This window comes from Capricornis sumatraensis, chromosome 19 (genome assembly GCF_032405125.1).
Source record: "Capricornis sumatraensis isolate serow.1 chromosome 19, serow.2, whole genome shotgun sequence".
NCBI classification, from domain to species: domain Eukaryota; kingdom Metazoa; phylum Chordata; class Mammalia; order Artiodactyla; family Bovidae; genus Capricornis; species Capricornis sumatraensis.
In genome coordinates this window covers 69,855,120-69,861,608 of record NC_091087.1, presented here as the reverse complement: position 1 = coordinate 69,861,608, position 6,489 = coordinate 69,855,120, and positions in this window count along the sequence as shown.

Here is a 6,489-nt window from a genome sequence, read left to right as displayed (position 1 = left end):
TGCTAAATATTCAAGTTCCATGTTCAAATCATGCTCAGTCATCTTTTTTGTACAGTTGTTTGTTTTTAGTCTCTTATATTCTATCAAGCCCAGAAAAGCATGGCAATTATGTTTATTTGTGTTTCTGTTATTAATTTCTAGCTAACCCAAGATCTGGTAGTATTTCAGCCATGACATTCTTCTGATCATCAACTTGCTCTCCTACCAGAAACACATTTGCTGGAATTATGTTTGAAGGATACTGTCTGCTCAATCATTCAGTGTCCCTGGCCCTCCAAATAATGATAATAAACATAGTAGTAATAGCAACAATTGTATACTGAGAATTTACAAGGCATCAGAGACTGTGTTAAACATAAATGGTCCTCTGAACATGGTGAGGAAACTGTATTTCTGAGAGTAAAAGTAAATAGCAAATAATGTTTGCCATAAACCTACTTTGCAGAAGATTTGGACTGAAAGGAGTCTGCCATAATATTCTGCATGTTTAATACTATGCCATGATATATCTAAATTTCAAAATGTAAAATTATATAAAACCTTTTATGGAAAAAATACTTTTATAATTTCACAGCTTAAAATATATGTGTGCCACCCCATGGGCTTAAACTATATCTTTCTGACCCCATGGACTATACATCCATGGAATTCTCCAGGTCAGAATACTGGAGTGAGTAGCTGTTCCCTTTTCCAGGGGATCTTCCCAATGCAAGGATCAAACCCAGGTCTCCCGCATTGCAGGCTGAATCTTTACCAACTGAGCCTCCAGGGATGCCCAAGAATACTGAAGTGGGCAGTCTATCCCTTCTCCAGCAGATCTTCCTGAGCCAGAAATCGAACCAGGGTCTCCTGCATTGCGGGTGGATTCCTTACCAACTGAGTTACCAGGGAAGCCCTAAAATATATTAATTTACCCCAACAGACTGGTCTTAACCCTCTTTGTCAACACGGAAAATTGCATGACTGATTGCATTTGCACTTCAGTTGGAATATCAGAAAGCTCTGCTACAAATTGGAAAGTCAGCTGAGTCATTCTAGGCTGGACTATCACTCACATTTCCCCCTCTAGTCATAACATTCTAGCTGCATGTATATTTAATTGTATATTCACTGTATTATTTTTACTGCAACCATTTAAAAATGAATAAATCATTAAAGGCATGACGATTGAACAAAATAGGTACACGGTTGCTTTATAGAAAGGGCTTAAGTTGCACGGATCTTCTTTTCAAAACACATACAAGATTCTAACAGGTCAAATATCCATACCATGTACTACTTTTAGCTTTCTTTATGGAGGATGAGTTCTCTTGTAGTACTAGGCAACAACAACAAAAGCTTAATGACAGCAAGTGCAAGCTGGTTAACAGAATCCTTACAAAATGGTTTTCTCCAATTTGTTCTTCACTCAAAACAATCCTTTCTGGATCAATTGATTTCTATACATTGTGGGATTGAGAAAATAGAAACACTGAAGCTCTGTGCCTTGCCAGCACTTCAAGACTGGTTAGTGCATTAGCCAGGGTTCTCCAGAGAAATTGAACCAATTTATTATAAAGAACTGACTCATGTGTGATTATGGAAGCTAAGTCCCTGCAAGCTGGAGACCCAGGAAAGCTGATGATTTAGTTCTGAGAACCAGAGACCAGTGGTAAAAGTGCCAGTTGAGGACAGAATGCTGGTATTCCACTGGAACAGTCAGGCAGAGAAAGCAAACCTCCCCTTTCCTCCATGTTCTACCCCAGCTCTGGACACTGACATAATGCCCAGCTACGTTGTCTACATACACAGGGAAGGTTAGCTGCTTTACGCAGACTGCCAATCTCAGTGCTAATCTTGTGTGGAAGCAACCTCACAAACAGCCCCAGAAATAATATTTAATTGGGGCACCATGTGTTCCCTTTGAGTTGACACATAAAATAAACCATCACGGCAAGCAAGTAGGAGAGGCAGGAAGTGCCACCTCAGTAAACCAAAACTCCTTTCTCCCTTTTGCCTCTTCTGTTATTGCAAGGAATATTGGTCATTGCTTCTGTCCCAATTCTCCAGGAGAGATAGAAAGACAGAAACAGAGAAAAAAAGGAAGGAAGGAAGAAGGAAAGAAAGAAAGAGAAAGAAAGGAGTGGGGAAGGAGGAAGGAAGAGAAGGTGGAAGGAAGGAGAGAGGAAGAAAGAATGAAAAAGAACGAAAGGAGAGAGAAAGAAAAAGAGGGAAGGAAATGAAGAAAGCCCTTTCATCTGCTTCCTTCTTGATACTGCTTCTCTATACTTATATATCCCATTTAGAGAAATCCTTTATTGCCCTTTCTCCTTGAAATTTAATATTTCCTAACAGCCATTCTACTTAACCTCTCTGTGCATCAGTCTCATTTCTAAAATGGAAATAGCTTCATGGAAGTGTTTTGAGAAATAAATAACATAATATTTTAAATGCTGTATACTGTTCATCATACAGTAGGCTCATTTTTATTATTTTATTTTATCCAGCTTTATTGAGACATAATTGACATATATCATTGTATAAATTTAAGGTGCACAATACATTGACTTGATATATACTGCAAAATGGTTACTACCATAACATTATTAATACTTCTATCACATCACATAATTACTCTCTTTTTTGTGGTGAGAACATTTAAGATATACACTCTTAGCAACTTTCAAGTATATGCATGCATGCTAAGTTGCAAAGTCTGACTCTTTGTGACCCAAGGACTATAGCCTGCCAGGCTCCTCTGCCCATGGGATTCTCCAGGCAAGAATGCTGGAGTGGGTTGCCATTTCCTGGTCCAGGGGATCTTCAAACACAGGGTCAAACCCATGTTTCTCACATCTCCTGAATTGGCAAAAAGGTTCTTAACCACTAGTGCTACCTGGGAAGCCTGCATAAGGCAGTATTATTAACCATAATCACAGTGCTGCAAGCCCTATCTCTCCTCAGAACTTATTTGTCTTGTAACTGGAAGTTTGTACTCTGACCGTCTCTCCATTTCCCTTACCCCCTGGTAACTGCCATCCTCTTCTGTTTATATGAATTTGACAGCTCTAGAGTCCACAGATAAATGATGTTACACAGTATTTGCCTTTTTCTATCTGACTTATTTCACTTAGTGTAATGAAAAAGGTTTCTACACAGAAAAAGAAGTAATCAATAAAGTGAAAAGACAGCCTATGGAATGGGGGAAATATTTGCAAATTATGTACCTGATGTGAAGTTGTGAAGTTGCTCAGTCATGTCCAACTCTTTGTGATCCCATGAACTGTGTAGCCTGACAGGCTTTTCTGTCCATGGAATTTTCCAGGCAAGAGTACTGGAGTGGGTTGCCATTTCCTTCTCCAGGGGATCTTCCAGACCCAGGGACTGAACGCAGGTCTCCCACATTGCAAGCAGACGCTTTATTGTCTGAGCCACCAGGGAAGCCCTGACAAGGGGATTAATATTCAAAATATGTAAAGAATTCATACAACTCAACAGCAAAAAATGAAACTATCTTGTTAAAAATGGGTAGAAAGCCGAACAGACATTTCTGCACAGAAGACACACAGATGACCGACAAGTACATGAAAAGGTGTTCGACATCACAACATCACAGGAAAATGCAAATTAGAACCACAATGGATATTCCCTCACACTTAGAATGGTTAGAATCTAAAAGGGGGATTCCCCCATGGCTCAGCGATAAAGAATCCACCTGCAATTCAGGAGATGCAGGTTCAGTCCCTGAGTCAGGAAGATCCCCTGGAGGAGGGCATGGCAACCCACTCTAGTATTCTTGCCTGGAAAATCCCATGGACAGAGGAGCCTGGTGGGGTACAGTCCATAGAGTTGCAAAGAGTTGGACATGACTGAAGTGACTGAGCATGCATAATCAAAGAGACCAGAGGTAAGTGCTGGTGAGAATCTGGAGAAAGGAAACCATTGTATACTACTGGTGGGATTATAAATTGGTGCAACCACTATTAAAAACAGTTAGAGATGCCTCAACAAAACTAAAAATAGAACTATTGTGTGAACCAGCAATTCCACTCCCGGGTATATACCCCAAGGAAACTAAATCATATCTCAAAGAGATAGCTGAATTCCCATGTTCATTGCAGCATTATTTACAATAGCCAAGATAGAAGAACAACTTGGCTGTCCTTCCCTGGATTAATGGATAAAGCTGTGATGTATATATGTATACACAATAGAATATTATTCAGTCATGAAAAAGAAGGCAATCCTGTCATTGTAACAACATGGAATGATCTTGAGGGCAATAGGTTGATTCTGTGGATATATACTACTTCTTCTGAAACTTTCTTTATTACTCTCCTATGATTTCTGTTAAAAAAAATTGACACATACTTATTGTCTTAAAACAGCACAAACTTATTATCTTAAAATTGTGGAGGTCAAAGTTTCAATACGTATCTTACTAATGTAAACTTGGGATGTCAACAGGACTGTACGCCTTCTGGAAACTCTAGGGGGCAAACTGTTTCCTTGGCCTTTCCAGTGAGTTCCCAACACTCCTTGGCTCATGACCTCTTCCTTCATCTTCAAAGGTAGTATCATAATATCTTCAACTCTCTTGTTTTGCTTTTCTTTGCACATCTCCTCTGATTCTGAGCCTCCTGGCCTTCCTTTTATAAAGATACTGGTGGCGGCATTGAACTCATCTAGGTAATGCAAGATAATCCTCCCATCTCAACATCCTTAATTTCATCATATCTGCAAAGTCCTTTATTCCATGTCAGGTAACATATCCACAGTTCAAGAAGATTAGGGAGTAAAACTTTTGGGGGTCATTTCTCTTTTGACTCTACCCTGTAAGAACAAAATGATCCCAGAGATTCATTTGAAGCCAAGTCTCCAGACAGAACTGTACTGGACCCAATGCAGAGAAGATGATGGGGTGAAGGGTGATCCTGTTATCAGGCTTTGCAGGCAGTTCAGAACAGCTCTTACATTCTAAACCTACATTTCCTCCAAAGGCACAGGGAAAGAGTTCAGGGTAACTTTGTTCATATTTAATGAAAACATGATAAAGCAGCAATTGTCCTTACTCCTTATTCATAAACAAAGGTCACCTATGACTAACCCTGAATAAAATTCTCCTGATCCCTTTTTTTTTTCAGGGCCTTAAGTCTCAATTGCATATTATCCTGCATGTATATTTATTTGTGTCTAATCGTAGTGCTTGTCATTTTCTGAAATGATCTGCTTTTTGTTTGCTTTCTAAATTGTCTGCCTCCTTTCAACCATTGCCTAATTCAACAAATATGCACTAAATGGAGAGATGGTGGACGGATGGATGGATAAATGGAAGGGTGGGTGGGTGGATGGATGGGAGAGTGGGTGGGTGAGCAGATGGATGGATGAATGGCTGGGTGAGTGAGTGGGTAGTGAACGGGTAGATGGGTGGATGGATGGATGGATAAATGGAAGGGTGGGTGGATGGATGGATGGGAGAGTGGGTGGGTGAGCAGATGGATGGATGAATGGCTGGGTGAGTGAGTGGGTAGTGAACGGGTAGATGGGTGGATGGATGGATATCTAGATATGTTATATCCATGACCTGATATCCAGAACCATGCATATTATTAATACCTTATATTGCAAGAGATGCGGGGCCTGGAACCTTCACAATGTGAGATGGTTGGATGGCATCACTGACACAATGGACACAAGTTTGAGCAAACTGCAAGAAATAGTGAAGGACAAGGAAGCCTGGCATGCTGCAGTTGATGGGAGGGCAAAGAGTTGGACATTAGTGAATGAACAGTAATACATGGCAAAATATGTGATTGTTGCTGAACTCAGTTCTCAGTTGTGTCCAGTTATGTCCAACTCTTTGTGACCCCATGTACTATGTATGCATGGCTAGGCTCCTCTGTCACTGGAATATTCCAGGCAAGAATGCTGGAGTGGGTTGCCATTTCCTTCTCCAAGGGATCTTCCCAGTCCAGGGAATGAATCTGCATCTCCAGTGACTCCTTCATTGGCAGGCAGATTCTTTACCACTGAGCCACATGGTAAAAATAATAATTCCTATTGTTTCAAGCCTCCAGTTTGCAGTAATTTGCTACAGCAGCCAGAAGAAACTAATACATTTCAAGATTCCTCTGACTTTAAGTAACCTGGTGAATTGAGAGTAAGTCTGGGTAGATGGGGAGAAGGAGGAGTCAAGAGCATGCACACATTATTTCTGGACAGAGGCAGGGGCTGGATGGAAGGACTTGGAGGGGATCTGTGTCTCTTCTTACCACCCCCTTCCCCTGCAGATCAGGGAGCAGAACACTGCTGTTCTCCTCTTCCTCCCTTGAATTGAAATGACTAGTTCAGCCCTGAACTTCCAAAATGTCTCCCTTATTTCTCTGACTTTATCCTCCAAAACCAGTGAGACCAAAATAAAGTTCTGTTCTTTCCGACCAATAGCTATCTGTATTACCTTGCGCTCTCTCTCTCTCTCTCTCTCTCTCTCTCTCTCTCTCTCTCTCTCTC